The sequence below is a fragment of the Bubalus bubalis genome, chromosome 5 (genome assembly GCF_019923935.1).
Source record: "Bubalus bubalis isolate 160015118507 breed Murrah chromosome 5, NDDB_SH_1, whole genome shotgun sequence".
Lineage (NCBI taxonomy): Eukaryota > Metazoa > Chordata > Mammalia > Artiodactyla > Bovidae > Bubalus > Bubalus bubalis.
Window position 1 is genome coordinate 105,863,417 of NC_059161.1, and position 18,829 is coordinate 105,882,245.

The following is an 18,829-nucleotide window of genomic DNA, read 5'->3' on the forward strand; positions in this document are numbered from 1 at the left end:
TCTGGGGCATTTCCTTATTTCATCTGCAAAAATAATTCTATGCAGGAGTTGTCTTTATTATATCCAGTGGACATCACATGAAGAAAGGCTCAGAGAGGTTAAATGATTTGACCAAGAACACACAACTTGTAATGATGATATGATGAGTGAATGTGCTTTGGATTCAGAAAGACTTGGGTTTAAATTCCAGCTCTAACTTTACCAACTGTATGTGTCTCAGCCTCAGTCTGCTCAGCTGTGATAGGAGTTACCATTTACAGAGGGTTTCGTTGTCCCAGGCTCTGTTCTAAGTACCCATGATGGATTGTCAGCAAAGATGGCCACCAATAACTCCTATCGCTGGAGTGCATCATTACTCCCATCAAGAAGTAGAGATTCTTTCTCTTCCTTTTCTCCTTGAAGCTGGGCTGGCCTTGTATCTTGCTTTGACTTATAGAATGTGATGGAAGAAATGCTGTGCCAGCTTCTAGTCTAGGCTTTAAGAGACTGGGAGATTTTATACTTATTCTCTTAGAGTCCTGAGTCATTACGTAAAAACATCCTGACTACCTGCTGGAGAAGGAGGTCCAGGCAGCCCTCAGCTGAGCTGCCGTACATTTGAGGACGACTCCTTGGGTCAACCAGCTTCATCAGAACTATGACAGCTAATATCTGATGAAGAAGAAAAGCATTCCCCATGGAGCAGTGCTTTAATTGCAGAATCATGAGCAAAAGAAAGACTTTCATTTTGGGGTGGTATGCTTTGCAGCCGTAGATAACTGAAACCGTACATAATTTGTATTAATTCATTTAGTTTTCTTATCAGTCCCATGGAGAAACTGAGGCATAGAAATCTTAAACTCACCCAAAGTTACACACCCAATAAATGACACAGCTGGATTCAAATACAAGCAAGCCGACTCCAGAGTCTGCATTCGTAAGCACATGATACTGTCCCTTTGTAAAAGGCCACACCTCTCAGAGTCATTGAAGGGATTGTCCCTCCCCAGTGCAGTCCCACAGGGGCAACCAGCCCTCCAAAAGCACGCTCCCCTGACAGTAAACCAGACCCAGAGCCCCTGTGCAATCCTGACTCGATGCTGCTCTCCAGTGGCCATGACTGCCCAAGCAAGCACTAGTGACCTCCCCAGGCTACAGGAAGCAGTGTGGGGATCTGGGTCTGTCTTTCCTCCAGGGATAACACCACCCCACGCATCCCAACTGGAACTGCAGCCCCCGTTGTTCTGTTTGGGTCTCAGTTCAGCCAGCCCTGGCGATGCTCACTGCTCAGGGGAAAGCCTCTCACCTGAAACTCAAGCTGAAGTGCCTCCAGACCCCACAGGAGAACTGAGAGAGCATCTCGGGGAACCCTCTGTTTTCTTATTCTGGGGCCAGAGTACCATCAGTTTCCCAAGAATTGCATAGACAGCATTAAATAGAGGCAACTGTTCTTCAGCAAGAGAAATGTTGAGATTACTTCACAGTAGCTACAATAAATTAAACATACAAACACAACATTCAAATTACTCATCATTAGACTGGAACTGATGGAGAAGGCAACGGCAACCCATTCCAGTACTCTTGCCTGGAAAATCCCATGGACGGAGGAGCCTGGTAGGCTGCAGTCCATGGGGTTGCGCAGAGTCGGGCACGACTGAGTGATTTCACTTTCACTTTTCACTTTCATGCATTGGAGAGGGAAATGGCAACCCACTCCAGTATTCTTGCCTGGAGAATCCCAGGGATGGAGGAGCCTAGTGGGCTGCCTATGTCTATGGGGTCGCACAGAGTTGGACACGACTGAAGTGACTTAGCAGCAGTAGCAGCAGCAGACCAGAACTGATGCTGAAGCTGAAACTCAAATACTTTGACCACCTGATGCGAAGAACTGACTCATTGGAAAAGACCAATGAGTCATCTTTGAAAAGACCAGATGCTGGGAAAGATTGAAGGCAGGAGGAAAAGGGGATGGCAGAGGATGAGATGGTTGGATGGCATCACAGACTCGATGGGCATGAGTAAACTCTGGGAGACAAGGAAGGACAGACAATGAAAGAGACAATGAAGGACTGGCGTGCTGCAGTCCATGGGTTGCAAAGTGTCTGATACACTTAACTGAACTGAGACTGAAACAAGTAAAGACTGGGCTCTGGGAAAGACAGACCTGGATTTAAATCCTGGCTCCATCATTTACTGGCTGTGTGACCTTGGAAAAGTCCCCTAACCTCTCTCAGCTTCAATGTTTTCATCTGCAAAATGGCTATACTAACAGGATCTCTCTCTCACAGAATTAACCTGAGAATTCAATGATATAATATTTGAGAATGCAAATAATCAAAGAAACTTGAATCACCTTTATTTTGTCTATTTGCTTAATTAATTTTAAAGTCCCTTGATTATTTTACATTGTAAAAGTAATGCATGTCTATTACACAAAATTCAGAAAGAAAGAGAAGGGGAAGGAGGGGGAGGGAGGGAGGGAAGGAGGAAAGAAAGAAAAAGGGGGAGACTCAAATGCAGGGTTTTAAATGAGGGTTCATGAACCCCTAGAGGACCTGTAAGAATTTCATAGGTTGCTTGAACTTGAATGTGAAAAATGACTTACTGATTTTACCAGGTTTAAACTAAAATTCTACATTTTGATCCATTAAAAATACAGGCAACAAATCACAGAAATCTTAGCTGTAGTACAAGCAACTTTGTCACTGACAGAAATCTCAGACGTTGTTGTATCATGTTTTCATTTTTGCAGATATTCTGAAATACTGTTTGTGTTTATCACCCCTTCATAGGTAATTTGACCTCCTGCTAGGTAATCCTTGTTATTTAAGGTATTTTTAAAAGCATACACACTACTACACTGCAAATTTGTTTTGATACCCATATTTCAATACCATTGGTTTCCTTTGAAGTTCTATGTTTTATATTTCATGCATTAATAGCATGCTGAGAAGGGGGTCCACAGGCTCACCAAACAGCCAAAAAAGGATTTTTATTGTACAAAAAGGGTTAAGATCCACCTGCCGTGGTGCCTCTGCCCAAGCCCAGTGATAGTTCCTGATTCCTTGCCCCCAGCCCCATCCTGTCTATGAATCTCCTATTACTGCGATCAGGTTGTATAATACAATTCTCTAGTCTGCATCGTTAACTAACCATAAACATGTTCTTGTGCTATTTCCTACACGCATAATTTTCAAGGGTGGCAGAATAGTCCACTTGGTTGACGCACCGTAATTCACTGTACCCCCATGGTTTGCCATTTAGAAATGGTTTTAATCCATCACTTATAAATGACATTGGGATGGGCAGCTTCCTGCATAAAGGATCCTCCATATTTTAGACTATTTCCTTAGGCGGGATTCCCAGCAGTGGCAGAGTGAACATCTTCAAGGCTCTAACACCCTCCCTGAATCTTGGAGACCCGAATGCACTGACATCCAGGATAAAGGAAGAGAGAAAGCTCTGAAAGGGAGGCATAGGAGCCAGAGAGACGAATGGGAGGACGTGGCCATCACGGGCCGGTGTGCAGTCTGTGTCCCGCTCAAGGGTACCCAACCCAGGTGATAAGTGTGGGCCAGCCCTTATATGCAGTCCATCTCTGCTACAAAGCAGTGCACTCTGACTGGGGCTGAAAGCCCACGAGAAGGCACCTTCTCCCAAAGGCGCCACGGGGACCGAAGCACGCCCGCTGAGGAACCCACCACTGCCCCCTGGTGGCTGCATCTCCTTGAAGGTAAAAGTGAAAGTCGCTCAGTCTGTGTCTGACTCTTGGCGACCCCCTGGACTGTAGCTCACCAGGCTCCTCTGTCCGTGGAATTCTCCAGGCCAGAATACTGGAGTGGGTACTCGTTCCCTTCTCCAGAGGATCTTCCCAATCCAGGGATAGAACCCAGGTTTCCCGCACTGCAGGTGGATTCTTTACTGTCTGAGCCACCAGGGAAGCCCAAGAATACTGGAGTGGGTAGCCAAGCCCTTCTTCGGGGGATCTTCCCAACCCAGGAATCGAACCGGGGTCTCATGCATTGCAGGCAGATTCTTTACCAGCTGAGCTACCAAGGAAGCCTCTTGAGGTTTCCAGGGCATGTCATTAGAGAAAGCTAGAAAGGAGGGACCACATTTTCAACCTGGAGTTCCTAGACCTCTAGGATCTGGGAAGACAAAAAAAAAATGTGAGGTCATAAAGTGTTTTTCTCCTGAAACATATAAAAAACACATTCCCTCAATAAGGCCTTAAATGTACAGATTGAAGGTCATCACTGTTGACTGTTCCTTGGCAACACAGAATTATCATAGTGGCTGCTGGGTTGCCTCCACCCAGATCCCCCTCCAGGACAGAGGCCCTCCATCACAGGCTCTGGGAGCATCAGCTGCTGTTGACAGCTCGGTCCCTCCCCAGGAACCACACCGGCGGCCAAAGGCAACTGCCTCACCCACAGTGGTAGCCCCTGACTGATGGATGTGGGGATACTTCAGGCTTGCCCCCCCTCCCCCAACCAAGACAATTCTGCAGCTCGTTCCAGCTCCAATGCTGCCCAGAGATGGGCTGAGACCTTTGTTCCGAATGCAAAGAGGTCCAACCTCTCCATCTGCCCGCTCCAGCCTCCCTCCCTCACAGAAGGCTTGCCAGGGCACCCCCAAATTCCTGCATGTCTTTCTCACCTTAGAATCCATTTCTCAGGGAACCCAATCTGAGACAGTTACATATCTTTGTTTCAGAGAAAATGCGAGAAGAAAGAAATTATTACAACATACTTCAGTGGATTAAAATTTTTTTCAGAACATGGTATCCATGAGGCAGAAAACCATTTTAAAAAGATCTTTTTGACATCTACTCCTGATTTTCACCTATCCCCCTCATTTGATGGATGGAAAACAACCCCAGAAGACAAGTCACTTGAAACTCACACTGCTCGTAAACGTCAGAGCTGGAATTCAAAGCCATACTACTGGTGTCTCCAGCCCTCAAGGCTCCCTCTCACTAGCACTGGGCCCAAGGTAACCCATTATCTAGATAAAAGCTGATTCCATGAGTGGGGAGAAGCAGGGCCCTGAAGCTTACTGTCTCCCCAAAGAGTTAGGCCTCTCCTCTGCCCTCGCTCTCACGCCCAGAGAGAAGTCCTAACCCATGTGGTGATGCTACTGTGGGCCCTGCCATCACACAGTCAATCCTGGCTCTGCTGCTTGCTAGCTGTGTGTCTTCAGGACAGTTTATTTACCTCTCTGAGCTATCCTTTCCATATTTGTACATTTAAAATGCTAATAATTTTTCAGAGTTTTCTGACAAAGAGAAAAGCGTCAATGCATTAATTAATTTCATAGCCCTTCCAGGTCCTTGTGCTTAGTTGCTCAGTCACGTCTGACTCTTTGCGACCCCATGGACTGTAGTCCCCAGGCTCCTCTGTCCATGGGGATTCTCCAGGAAAGAATACTGGGGTGGGTTGCCATTTCGTTCTCCAGGTCCTTAGAAGGTGCTAATTGAGCCTTAATTCCCTGCTTCATTCTGCATTATCTCCTGGGTGTAGAGCATAGTATTTTCCAAAAGAGAGAACTCTCACATATTTTCAGGATGAAAATAAATCAAATGCCCTTTCACCTTCTGTCACTCCCAGAGGCAAGAACCCAGCCACTGAACCAGGGGCAGCCTGAGAACCCACGTGGCCCAAGCCATGACTTCGCTCTGACTTGCCAGCAGAGGGCAGCACCACTCTGCCAAAAGCTCAGGCGGATTTGCCACCCACGCGGCCTCCACCTTCTGACTGTTTTGCCTGCTCCCAGAGAGCTTGGTCCTGCCTCCGAACCTCTCTTTCCCTGGAGCCCAGCGGCTGTGGCACGTGTCTCCAGGAACAGAATGGCCAGACCTTCAGGTCCGCCGCAGCCAGGGCCGGATTCAATTTGCCATGCCAAAGCATACTTGAATGGGCTCTTCTGTTAAATACATCCATTTGTTACAAACAATACAGCCTGGAGGTGGAGATTCAAACCAGATCAAGGCCACCAGCAGCCTCAGCTCACCGTTTCCTAGTCATTTGACAATCTGGTGGCCAGTGTCTTCGCTCAGTCACCCTGGGGGTGGGGGGAGGGGAAGGAGAGAGGAGAGACAGACGTGTGTGTGCGCACGTGCGCACACACACATTGTCTGCATCTGTGTGCCCTGATGCTCCTGAGCCCTGGGTGGAGGCAGCAGGAGGGAGGGGGTGGATGAAGCAGAGTGCGGCCCCACACTTGCTTCCTCTTCCCATAGGAAATCTGAACAAACCCTGGACCCTCATACCCGCCCCTGGGGGCACAGAGTCCCGCTCAAGACAGCGACAGTAGCAAAGTTGGGGGGGGAAGGTATGTGATTTCCTGTCATCTCAGATTCTGGAGACAGAGCAAAGGTTTTCAGGTCTTTCTAGAAAGCAGCTCTGGCTGAACGGCCTCCAGGCTTGGAGCCAGAACCATGCACTGAGAGAGCCCCTCCCAACAATCTGTCCAAGCAGGGCTCTGCCAGGGGACAGGGAGAGACCCCCTCACCAGGTGACTTCTCCTGTACAAATGTGTCCACAGAGCAATCCACACAGCCATGCTGAGGGCAGAGACAGGGTTTGAAATCTGCCTTCTCTTTCATCCCACTGATGCAGTGGACAAGGAGAAGGATTTCTGCTTACACGTTAATTTCACTGTCTTGAGTGGGTCTCTCTCGCACCCCCCCCCCCACACACACACATACACACACACATACACACACACATACACACACACATACACACACACGCACACACACAATGCAATGTCAATACTAATGCTCAAGGAGTAAGCAAATTCTTGCATGGAGAGCATTGCTGCCCAGGAAACAGCTCCTCAGAGAAAGCTACTTTAGGCAGAAAATCCTCGCAGCATGCAGGCCAATGACTGTGATTCAGCTCTTTCAGACTACAGCGCTGAAATAATCTTTTTTTTTTTTTTTCACTTTCTCTCCAAAATGCCCATCATGTCTGCAAGACTGAATAATTTACGGTTCTGCTTGTCCTTCAGGTCACCAAGTGTTTCCACTTAAGGTTGTTCCATGGCCTTGGGACAAACGGAGCCTCGTCTTTCATTCTTTGACCCAACTGGGATCTGGCTGGGGAGGTTCCTCCTGCTGGGGGCTGAGGTGGGGAAGCCGGGATGCAGTTGCTCCTGAGCGCGGCAGCCCAGGGCCCAGCAAGATCCCCCAGCCATGACGGTGCTGCCCTGGGCTCCTGGGAATTGACCCAGAGAAGCAGACAAGGGGCAGAGAGAGGGGGCTGAATACCCAGTGACTGGAAACTGGAAATTCCCTGCAGACGCGTGGCACACACACCTCCCCTCTCCCAGCTCCGTCTGCCCACCGGTTCCCAGTCACTCCAGCAATGGCTCCTCCAGCCCCAAGCCTGGCAAAGAGAAAAAGATGGGTGACAAGGGTCCCCCCCTCCCGAACTGCCCCCTGCCCTCCATGGGCTCCCAAACTGATCAGTCTCGCTGCCCCCTCAAGGGGCTGGGGCCACCCCAGGCTCAGCAGCGCTTCATCAATAATTCACAGCTTCCCCTCTGCTCCTCAGACAAAGGGAAGCGGAGAGAGTGCTGGCCTCAGAAGCCCCGGAACCCAGGGGAGAGGAAGGGAGAGGTGGGAAGGGGGAAGGGGAGGGAAGGGAGGGCAGCTAGGGCCAGGGAGGGGAGCAGGGAAAAGGCCGGTGAGAAAAGGAAGCAGGATGAATCTGATCTGGAATAGCCATTCTGGAAGTCATGCAGCCTTCACGCGTGAAATGCACTATTCCGACAGAACTAAGAAACGGGGTTTCTTTTCCACTTCTATTTTGCCCCAGAAATGAGAGGAAGCAGGACGCGGCTGGGTTTTCACAGACTATTTCTTCACAGTTTCTTATTCTGTTTTGACAAGACATCTGCTTAAGCTACTATTCTGAACCTCTGCAGTGTGGAGCCTCCGTCAGCTTTGCCAGTTCCAATGTTCTGCAACATAACGGGGAAGCTGACAGCGAGAGCACCCTGCGGGTGGGCGGGGGGCGGGGGGGGGGTGTGGACGGGCTGGAGGGGGCCGGCGGGGAGCGGGGAGAGGAGCACTTGGCGGGGTCACCAGTCAGCTAGAGGACATGCCGGCCCCTCCGATAAGTTGCTTGACCTCTCTGAGGCTCAGACTGGCCTCCAACCCCCTCCTCGATGAAAAGAACACGTGATCCCTGCCCTGGTGGGTATTTTCAGTCAGAGCAAAGGTTTTGGGGGCTTTCTAGAAAGAAACTCTGGCTGATCCCAATGACACTTGATCCCAATGACACATAAAACTCTGCTAACCTGCATGCATTCTTGTATAAGTTGCAGAAAGGCAGTGACAGCAGTGGACTGGTTATCAGTCCCCAAGAGAAGCCGTAGGGACAGTTGGGAAGGGGTGGGCTTGGCTGGTGTCAATTAGGCAAATATTTCCCAACCACGTGTTCTGTGCCAGGCCCTGAAGCTGCAGAAGTGAGCACACAGACCCAGCCCCTGCCCTCAGGAGGCTCACAGTCTCCACCAGCTCACACTCACCTGCCCTCCGGCAAGCCACCTGACCTCCATGGGTCTCAGTTTTCTCATCTATCAAACAGAAGTCCTGAATCCCAAAGTCACGGGATTGTTGGGAGGATTTAGGGATGCTTTAGGTACGAAGTGCTAGCACAGGGCCTGAATTCAGTAAGTGCTTAATAAATGTGCATCTCCTTTCTCTTTCCTCATTAGCAGACAGGGGCACTGAGGGGATCTGGAAGGAAACTCAGAGCTTCTCAGCCAGTGATCTTCTTTATCAAGCGAGCATCAGGAAATGGCTTGGTTCTCTCCCTTCAGAGATTGTCCTGTCAGATTTCCCTTCCACATCCTTGGGTAATATCTCTAGCAGGTCCCAGAGCTGGCTGCCTTTGGGTACTGGAACAATCGCATTTTCAGGTAATCAAAAGTCTGATGCAATCTAAATCAAAACTCGCCTCTCTCTTCCCACTCCACAGTGTCCGCTCTCCCTGGCTGCCGTGTGGGCGGCAGGGCCGCAGATCAGCGGAGGCAGGGAGCGGGGTCTGCTAGCTCTCTGTCCTTGCCCATCTCCTCTCCACCTGTTCGCCTATTTCTGGCCCCTCCAGAGCTGGGGGAGCAAGATGAAAGCCACAGGGAAAGGGGAGATGCTGACATGACTAGTGTTATTGTCATCTGGCGATGATGCCCTTGGAGGGCAGATGACCGACTGCTCAGGGGGACAGTTTGGGCCCTTGGGCGATGCCTCCTGGGGCCCCCACATTGTGTCACTCATGACTTGGGGGGTACCGAGTAGGGGAACCTCTCCCTCCTCCTCAGAGCCTGCCCTCAGGCACAGCACTCCCATGTAATCTGCTGCTGGAGCCCCTCTTCCCGGTAGCAGCCCTCCCGAGTCGGGAGCCTTTGAAAATGGCTCAGCCTAGGCCCAGTTTGCTGTCACCTGTGACCCTGCTGCTGGAAAGGTCCCGTTCTCACAGGACCTGCCCTCCTTGCTCTGCAGGCAAGGGCATCTCTTCCATCCAGGGTCTCTCTTCACCAGGTGAGCCCCCACACCCTGGGGGACACTTGTCTTTCAATCCCAAGAGACAGCACAAGGTGGAGAAGGGGGCATGCCTGTCCCGTGAGTTTCCACAAGGACTAGCAAGCACTAAAGAATTGATGCTATTGAATTGTGGTGCTGAAGAAGACTCTTGAGAGTCCCTTGGACTGCAAGGAGATCCAACTGGTCCATCCTAAAGGAAATCAGTCCTGCATATTCATTGGAAGGACTGATGCTGAAGCTGAAACTCCAATACTTTGGCCACCTGATGTGAAGGGCTGACTCATTGGAAAAGATCCTGATGCTGGGAAAGATTGAGGGCAGGAGGAGAAGGGGATGACAGAGGATGAGATGGTTGGAGGGCATCACTGACTCGATGGACATGAGTTTGAACTAGCTTCGCGAGTTGGTGATGGATGGACAGGGAAGCTTGGCATGCTGTAGACCATGGGTTCACCAAGAGTTGGACACAATTGAGCAACTGAACTGAACCAAACTGAGCAAGCATCCAGCTGAGAATAAGATCCCAGTCTCTCTTCTTGAAGGCAGCCTTGATCTAAGTGATTCCAGGCCATCTCCCTTCCAACCCACCCCTAGGCTTCCTTTATTCACTCTGGAAGTAGGAGCCCTGGGGCTGGTCTTGGTCACCTCTTAGCCAGTTCAATGAGGATGACCCAGCCCTTATCTTCAGAAAGTGCAGACACCCAGTCTCAGCTCAGGGGCCTCGGCCAAACCCCAAGATGACAAGAAGTGTCCATTTTAATTTCCTGTCACAAAAGGGAGAATGACTTTTGGTCCCAGAGACTGAGACACTCACCTGGTTAGGGGGCCCAGATGACTTCCAAGGCCCTTCTCGCTCAGGGAAGCAGCCATTTGAAAGAGATGTGGTCTCATCTTTCTCGTCTGTAACCCCAGCTCAGACAGAAAGGAGAGCATGAAGGAAGTCAGGGACCTCTGCTTAATACAAATTATCTTATTTTTGAGCAGCTCATATGTTTAAACACACACCTTTAGAATGTTCTGAAATTTTCTATGGCTGTGGTTGGTAAGATATTAGTGAAGGGCAAACTCTTTGGTTACAAAGGCAAATTGTAGAGCTAGACAGTCTGAGCTCATAAACCCCCTGGTCTTCCACTATCTCTGTGCTCTTGGCTAAATGATATCCTGCTCCCTCAGTCGCTGCATCTGTAAAATGGAGACAAGAACAGGTCTTCCCTCCGAGGGCACAGGAGGCCATGTCACTTCGCATTATCTCCCGTACACACAGTATGTACTGCAGAATGTGTGTGGCTGGGAGTGAATAGTAGTAGCTGAACCCCACCATCTGACTCTCTTTGATCACTCACATCTTTGCTGTTTATTATTATGCCCTGTCCTTAAGATTCTTTCCTTTCTGTCCATCTGTGAACTGCTCTTTGGAGACATCCATTACCAACAGCCATAGAATTACCAATAAGAGATGCCACAGCTAACGTCATCAGTGAATAGTGATACCCAGGGAGGAACAATGCTGACCACGGGGTCAGGCTCCCTGAGTCTAAATGAACCCCTTTCCTCGCCAGCTCACATTTATTTCACCTTAATCCACTCTTCAAACATCTCCTGTGAACCCACCAAGTTTCAGACACTGAAATCTTACTATCCAGACTATAAATGCTTTGCTTTAATTAGCAGGTACTCAGAGCCCAGAAACATCTCCAGAAGCCAGCCCATTCCTTGTAGTGAAAGTGAGTTCTCAGACCCTTTATTATCATCATCATTATCATCACCATCACACAAGTATCATTAGCATTGCTGTGACTGCTCACAACAAGGAAGGGCAAGACTCGCAAAGGAGAGTATGGAGTGGGATCCTCCCTCTCCCCTAGCCTCTCAGTCCCCACTTTTTCTTTAGTAAATGGTCCCAAGGAAAGCGAAGATGAAAGGCAAATGTGAGAGGCCAAAAGAAGTGGAGAAAACTGTAGCTGGAAGCCAGTAGCTTCCTCTCAACACTCGATAACTGGTGTGCAGAGCAAGAACGCGGGATTCCCTGGTGGCTCAGATGGTAAAAAAAAAATCTGCAGGCAATGCAGGAGACATGGGTTCAGCCAGGAAGAGCCCTGGGTCAGGAAGATCCTCTGGAGAAGGGAATGGCAACCACTCCAGTATTCTTGCCCAGAAAATTCCATGGACAGAGGAGCTTAGCCGGCTATAGTCCTTGGGGTCGCAAAGACTCAGCCATGACTGAGCGACTGAGCACATCAGAGCAAGAATGCACTTTTTGGACCTGCGAGCAAGGAAGGACTGGAATAAGTAGTGGTGGAAGGATAATAAAACCAGCTTCCAGGGTCTGCAATTAGAAAAACCAGAAAGAAGCTATTTTCATGTCAGTAGTTTTGTGTTTCATGGTAAAGTATGGCTTTGATTTGGCATTCCATTTGGTGGGGGTGGGTGAGAGGAACTCAGGTATTTCCAGCATCTTTCAAGCCCTCTGTCTGTAGGGCTTGACTTCTGGGCTGGGCTCTGCAGACAGCCTTGACCTTAATTAACAACTGCTCTCCAACCCAGGGAGCCAGCCTCCAAAGTTACCATAAGGTCATTAACCTCCAAGCAGCGGCAGTGCCCACGTGCAGGGCTGGGGAGGCCGCTGTTAGAAGTGGGTGTGCAGGGACCCCCGTATCAATGTCAGGGGCCCCCATGGCCACATGTGCACCCACCCCTAATTCTTCACCTACCATTCAGAAGGGAGGTACACAGGCCACAGCTGAGTTCCTAGAATCCAGGTGTTGACTACAGCCTAAACTTCAACTGATTTTCTCCCAAGAGAAGTCATTCAGTCGTGTCCGACTCTTTGCAACCCCATGGACGGCAGCCTACCAGGCTCCTCCGTCCATGGGATTTTCCAGTCAAGAGTACTGGAGTGGGTTGCCATTTCTGTCTCCCAGATTTGATCTAAAAAATGAGTCACCGGTTATATAGCTGGGATGCCTTCTGCACCTGGGGGTTAGAAAGTGCTATGTCTTAGGGATGTAGCTTCCTATCGCAAGAGAAAAAGTGGAGAAAAGAAGTCTAAAATGATCACATTTATTTCAGAGAAAGTTAAAAAAGAGAAAGAGAATTAGCTCAAAACCTGGGAAATAAAATAATCTTTTTGACAATTCCCAAGGCAGTTTAAATGAGAGAACCACCTCCAAGAGGGCCTCTCTGGAGTTTGGACCATGGAGGGTGGTTACCATGGTAACTGGTCCCTCCTTCTGTACATAACCCCTCCCCCTATTCTTCATGAAGTCACCCCACCAGGCAGGTGGCTTTGGAAAGCCTGGGTTTCTGAGAAGAGACAGTCCAGCCATCTCCACTGCCCAGCTGCCAAGCTGTTTTCCTACTTGCCCCCAGTCGCTCACTCTTTTCCACCCAGGCCCCCAGCATGGCCACCATGGGGCTTCCATTAGTCACGGTGGCTGGACTCCCAGGGGTCCGTCAGTCGAGTCCTTGGCACAGCCTTGGTTACATGACAGCCAGGCTGGGGAGAGGAGGACATCTCTGTGGTGCGGGTTCACCCTCCCATCATCTGCTCTTCAGAAACCAGCCAGGCCTCGTGAGAGACTCCCAATCAAGAAGGAACAGGGGTGAGACTTTTTTTCATGAAAACATCTATTTGGTTTTGCTGCCTGCTTGAACAGAATTTGGTGTGGCTTGCTGGAGAATGAATCTCCTTGGTTTTAAAACAGAGCCCCTTGGAATTGCAAGGTTCCCTGGAAGCACCCAGTGGAAACTTCCTTTGGTGGGGGAAAGAGACCCCAACCCCACTTGGAGCCCCTCTGCCCTTGTGTTGCAACACTGCTTTATATACTAAAACTGCTTCATGTTTTACTTGAAGACAAAAGACAGAAAAGTCCCTCTACTAAAAAAGGTGGAAGCAATGAGATCATTTCCCCACATGTTTAGTACCCTCAGGAAAATAAAAAGGCACCGCTGCCTACTTCTCTGACCCTTCACGTCATGCTAAATTGCCTGATGGGCAACTGACTCCCAGCAGCTCAACGCCAGCCTCCCAGGGAGTGAGGCTCCTGGTGAGAGCTCCGCTTCAAAGCGGGCACCCCCAGCCAGGACCATCTTCCTTTGATGTGGATGCACATGCTGGTGGTTCAGAGGTCCCCTGGGAAGGAACTCTCCCTGGAGGCCACATCCAGCACCAGCCTCAGTCTTCAAACCAAACAGGCTCCAAGGGAGAGAGATGCAGATGAGCACACAGGGAGTGAATAATCCAGTTGGCCACCACGCCCAAACCAAGCTCCCTGGAGGCAGTGTTGAGACACACACCTGCCCACTTATGAAAGCTCAGAGCCAGTCAGGTCTAGCCAGCCTGTGCTTGCACGCATGCTCAGTCGCTCAGTCATGTCCGGCTCTTTGATACCCCGAGGACTGTAGCTCGCTAGGCTCCTCTGTCCATGGGATTTCCTAGGCAAGAATACTGGAGTGGGTTGCCATGCCCTTCTCCAGGGGATCTTCCTGACCCAGAGATTGAACCTGTGTTTCCTGCATTGCGGGTGGTGGTCTCCTGGGAGATCCCAATAATCAGTACCCGCCTTGGTGAGGGGGTCTCTGGCCTGCACACAAGAAAGGATGAGTAGATGGATGAGGACCACAAAGCTCAGAGCAGCTTCTGGGAGGGGAAAGGGTCTCTGAACATGAAAACGGCTCTGAATTGGCTTTACTGCCTCCTGGGCTGAAAGCAGGATGGAGAAGGGAGCACCCAACGTCAGGCACACACTTGACCACAGGTCTGCCGGGCACTCTGCACATGGGGACCCGAGTTATCCTTACGATGTTGCAGTGAAGAAGGTCTTAGGTTTCCTATTTGCATTCCTTTGCTTTAAGTGGCAAGGATTTAGGCTGAGGGAGAGCTGGGAGATTTACCTATGGTATTACAGCTAGCAGAGGGCAGAGCCAGGCTCACTCCAGCTCAGCCTGGCTCCCACGCCAGGGCCCATTCTGTTGGCCCTAATCCCTCCCTCTGCCTGTCCAAGCTTTCTTCTCACGGCCCCCAGGAGGATAAGATAGCCAGGTGAGCTGCCAGAGGGGTGAGGAACTGGGGTTGCACAGTAAACCCCACTGTCTTCCCAAAGTGGATTTCCTCCCCAACTCCAAGCCAGCAATGTAGATCAGTGGCCCAGAGTGAAACATGGCCCACCTAGCCCCTGCCTGGCTTAAATTTCTCATTGTGGAGTGTGGACTCCAGGGAAACTGAACCCAGCTCAGGTCTTGATGGCTGCTGAGAACATGGGGTTACTGACTCTGACTCACTAGAGCCTGGGAACCAGCAAGTCTTGGGGATGAGAGATGTGACCCTGGTCTTTACAGTGACCTCTGTCTCTGTTGTTGCCCCTGAAAACTGTTGCTGGCTCAGAGCGTGGATCTCATTCTGCTCATATTGGAGACTATTGGTAGAAAGAACTCAAGAGTTGGAGGGTCTGGGACCAAGTCCATCTCCTTCTCACACCCCTTAAGTCACCTGGTTTAGATGGCAGCCAGCTCCACTAACATCACTGCTTCCTTGAAGAAGTATTAATCCATGCATTCACTCATTCATTCGGCAAATGTTTATTGAACACTTACTGTGTGCCAGGTACAATACTAAGCACTGTACACCTACAAGGTGCTCAAGAAATAGTATTTAAGTGGATGCATACAGTGCAAGTCCTATGCTGTACTAAGGACATCCGTAGGCTTGGGTCAAGACGGCAAAACAAGGGGGTTTACATTGGAATGATCCTTTTTATTAAGCAATAAAGCATAATCCTGACCATTGTAACACTTGATAGAGTATGCTCCACGAGCCTGGAAATGCAAAAGGAAGGGGAGGCGATGAGTAGCATTTGGTGTTGCTGAGAGGTCGACCTCAGAGTTGGCCAAGTGAGAGAGGAGAGGACAGGGAACAGAAAGAGAAATAATGCTTGAAGTTCTACTCTGAGTATCTCTGTCACCCTGGACTACTCTAGAGTGGGGGCCAGATATTTTCACTCCCTCTTTATAGACAAAGTCAGGGAAGTCAGGCTCAGCTCAGTTGGCTGACTTGTGTAAGATCGCACAGTCAAAAATGGCAAGACAGCTGACTCCAGAGTCCCTGGATTTTAACTCCTCCAACAGGCTGAACCTTTCTAAAAGAGGGAGTACAAATTGGAGAGACTGTATCAGTTGGATTAGGCGGGGTTTTTTGCGAGTATAAACGTAAAGGACCATATGGAGGTCTTTGCAAGTAAACATGATAAACGCAATGACATTTCAATGCAGGCAGCAGTGAATGCTGACATGCTGGCCAGCAACACATCATCAATAGCTCAAGTCATGGTCCCGGAACGTCAGAGACACATTTAGAAAGTGCTTCTGGGAGGAAGCTCCTGCTTTCAAAAGAGACAGGCCAACAAACATATAAGGTAGTCATTCACATCTCTGGTCACAGACAGAGAAACTGAGCCTCTAGGAGTGTATTCAATCTGCTTAAAATCACACAAATAGAAAATGGCAGAGCAGGGATTTGAACCCATGTCTTTCTGAATTTCAAATTTGCATTGCTTTCCATGACCTTATTCTTGAGGTGACCAAGGATGGATGAAGGAACTCTTAGAACCTCAGAATTTGGAAGAGAACATAAGCTTTCTCTAATTGTGGGTTCTCAAACTTACATGATTAGACTCACACTTGACATGGGAAGTTTATTAAAGCTACTGAGGAGGACAAAGAGACAGATTCACCCATCATCAGAGGGACTGGTCCTCTAGGAGCAGAGGCAGGATTAGAGGTGAGCAGGAGACCAACGTAGAGCTCCAGGTCTGAGTCAGGCTGATCTCCTAACTCTGCCACTCCTAGCTGGGATAAACTCCCCAAAATTCTGAATCTCAGTTTTTCCACCTGTAGAATGGCAGCATTCTGGCTTTGGATGGACTGTGCACTTTGGGTCAAAAAGGCCTTGATTAGAGTCACATCTTTGCTGGTGATCTTGGCTAAATCCCTTGGGTCCTTATCTCTAAAACAGGCATCCTAAGAACCCCTTCTCATCTTGCTACAATGAAATGAGATGGAACCCTCTGCAGAGAGCCTGGCTCCTAATAAATGTTTCATAAACAACAACTGCTCTTACTCAAGGCTAAGTGCTCAGGGCTTAAGAGCTTGGGTGCTGGAGTGACCCTTCCAGAACTCATCAACTCCACCACTTACTGCCTGTGGGATGCTGAATAAGTTCCTCAACCCTCTGTGGCTTGTTTCACTCATTCTGCAAAATGGGGGTAATAAGATTATCGACCTTAGAGGGTTATGATGAAGATTAAATAAGACATGCTTATCAATTGCCTAGCCTAGTCTGGCGGGTGGTGATCATTCCTTAAAGGCTACCCATTGTTACCTCCCTATCAGGTGAAACTTACTAAGAGTTGGCCAACAGCAGATAGGTCTACACCTACCTGAGTGAGGGAGGGAGCTCCCTGTCTGTGGCAGTGCTCAGGCTAAAGGACCATCTGTCCAGGGTGGGTGGAAGGGATTCCCACATGAGGTCAGTGGCAGGCCCTGCTGACCCATAAGACCGATGTGTCCTGTGACTCTGATGTTCCAACTCTGTTTGAGTTAATAGAGAAGACACTGACCCATCAGACCAACAAATCAGAAGTGGAAAAATTACTTCCTGGCTTAGTTTTTAAAAATCAAAGCCCCTTTCCAGCCAAAGGTAATCACAGACTGATCCACAGTAAGGCAGAAGCATATTTCAATTGAAAAATGGCATCTTCCTAGCCGTTGCCATATGGAGCCAGGACACCAGGTGGCCCAGGGCTGAGACCAATCACAGGGTCCAATTGGAACTAAATAAAATGACCCCCTGGAGGGAATGGCTCCAGTGAGGCCCACAAATCCCCATGACATGTCATTTTGGCTTGTCCCACGTCAGCCTGGGCCTCATGCTCTGCCTGACGCCTGAGGCTCTCTCCTTTGGCTCCAGTGGGACAAAGAGATGAGGGGCCTCAGCTGTGAGTACACCCTGAGTGTGGAGGAGGAGCCCCCGGCACAGTGGAGGAGTCCTGGCCTCAGCCGGCTGCTGTAGAGAACCTCGGGGACAGCCAGTCCCCAAAGATAGACACACAGCTTTATCTATAGTAAAACTCTCGCCCTGCTGAGCTTCAGCTCCATCCCAGGGCAGTATAGTCTCATACAGCCTGTGTATCTCTCCTTCCCTGGATTCTGGAACAATCTATTTCTCCTGCCATGGGAAAGCAGGCCACATTTTTTGTATAAAAGGTGGAATAGTAGGCGCTGGATGATGGATATCTGTGGTGCTGCCAGGACCCTGTAATAGATAAGTGATAAGGACCTACTGCAGGGCTCCCTGATGGCTCAGCGGGGAAGGCATCCCCCTGCCAATGCAGGAGACGTGGGCTCAATTCTAGGGTCAGGAAGATCGCCTGGAGAAGGAAATAGCAACCCACTCCAGTATTCTTGCCTGGAAAATCCCATGGACAGAGGAGCCTGGTGGGCTACAGTCCACGGGGTCATAGAGTCGGATGCGACTGAGCAACTTCACTTTCACTTTTCACTTTCACGCATTGGAGAAGGAAATGGCAACCCACTCCAGTGTTCTTGCCTGGAGAATCCCAGGGATGGGGGAGCCTGGTGGGCTGCCGTCTATGGGGTTGCACAGAGTCAGACACGACTGAAGCAACTTAGCAGTAGCCAGTATTCTCACCTGGAAAATCCCACGGACAGAGGAGCCAGTCCACAGGATTGCAAAGAGTCGGATACAACTGAGTGACTAAGCATGCATGCATGCAAGGACCTACTGCACAGCACAGGGACCTCTACTCAACACTCTGTAATGGCCTATATGGGAAAAGAATCTAAAGTAGCTACATTTAGAGTCTAAAGTAGCTATATCTATAACTGATTGAAGCTGCTGTACACCTAAAACAAATGTTGTAAATCAACTATATTCCAATAAAATTTAAAATAAGAGAAAGAGAGAAAAAAGCTCGGCTATGATTCCCTTGTCAGCCCCTGAAATCCAAAGCAGCAGCTGACAGCTCTTCCTCCACTGCTGGCTTAAGGGGCTATGGGTGAAAGAGCCAGTCGTGTTTCTAGCTTCCTCTAGCTGGTTCCTCCCCCCATCATTATCATGAGGGCTCGGTGGCTCAGCTGGGTCCCACTCTTTGTGACCCCGTGGACTGTAACCCATCAGGCTCCTCTGTCCATGGGATTTTCCAGGCAAGACTACTGGGGTGGGTTGCCATTTCCTCCTCCAGGGAGCCTTCCTGATCTAGAGATCAAGCTTATGTCTCTTGC

At 49.6% G+C, this 18,829-nt stretch overlaps 1 protein-coding gene across 1 annotated transcript in view; it reads right to left on the reverse strand.

The window, feature by feature from the left end:
• NAV2 (neuron navigator 2) overlaps positions 1 to 18,829 on the reverse strand; it is a 771,667-nt gene that overhangs the window by 562,865 nt on the left and 189,973 nt on the right. The gene's annotated exons all lie outside the window — the stretch shown is intronic.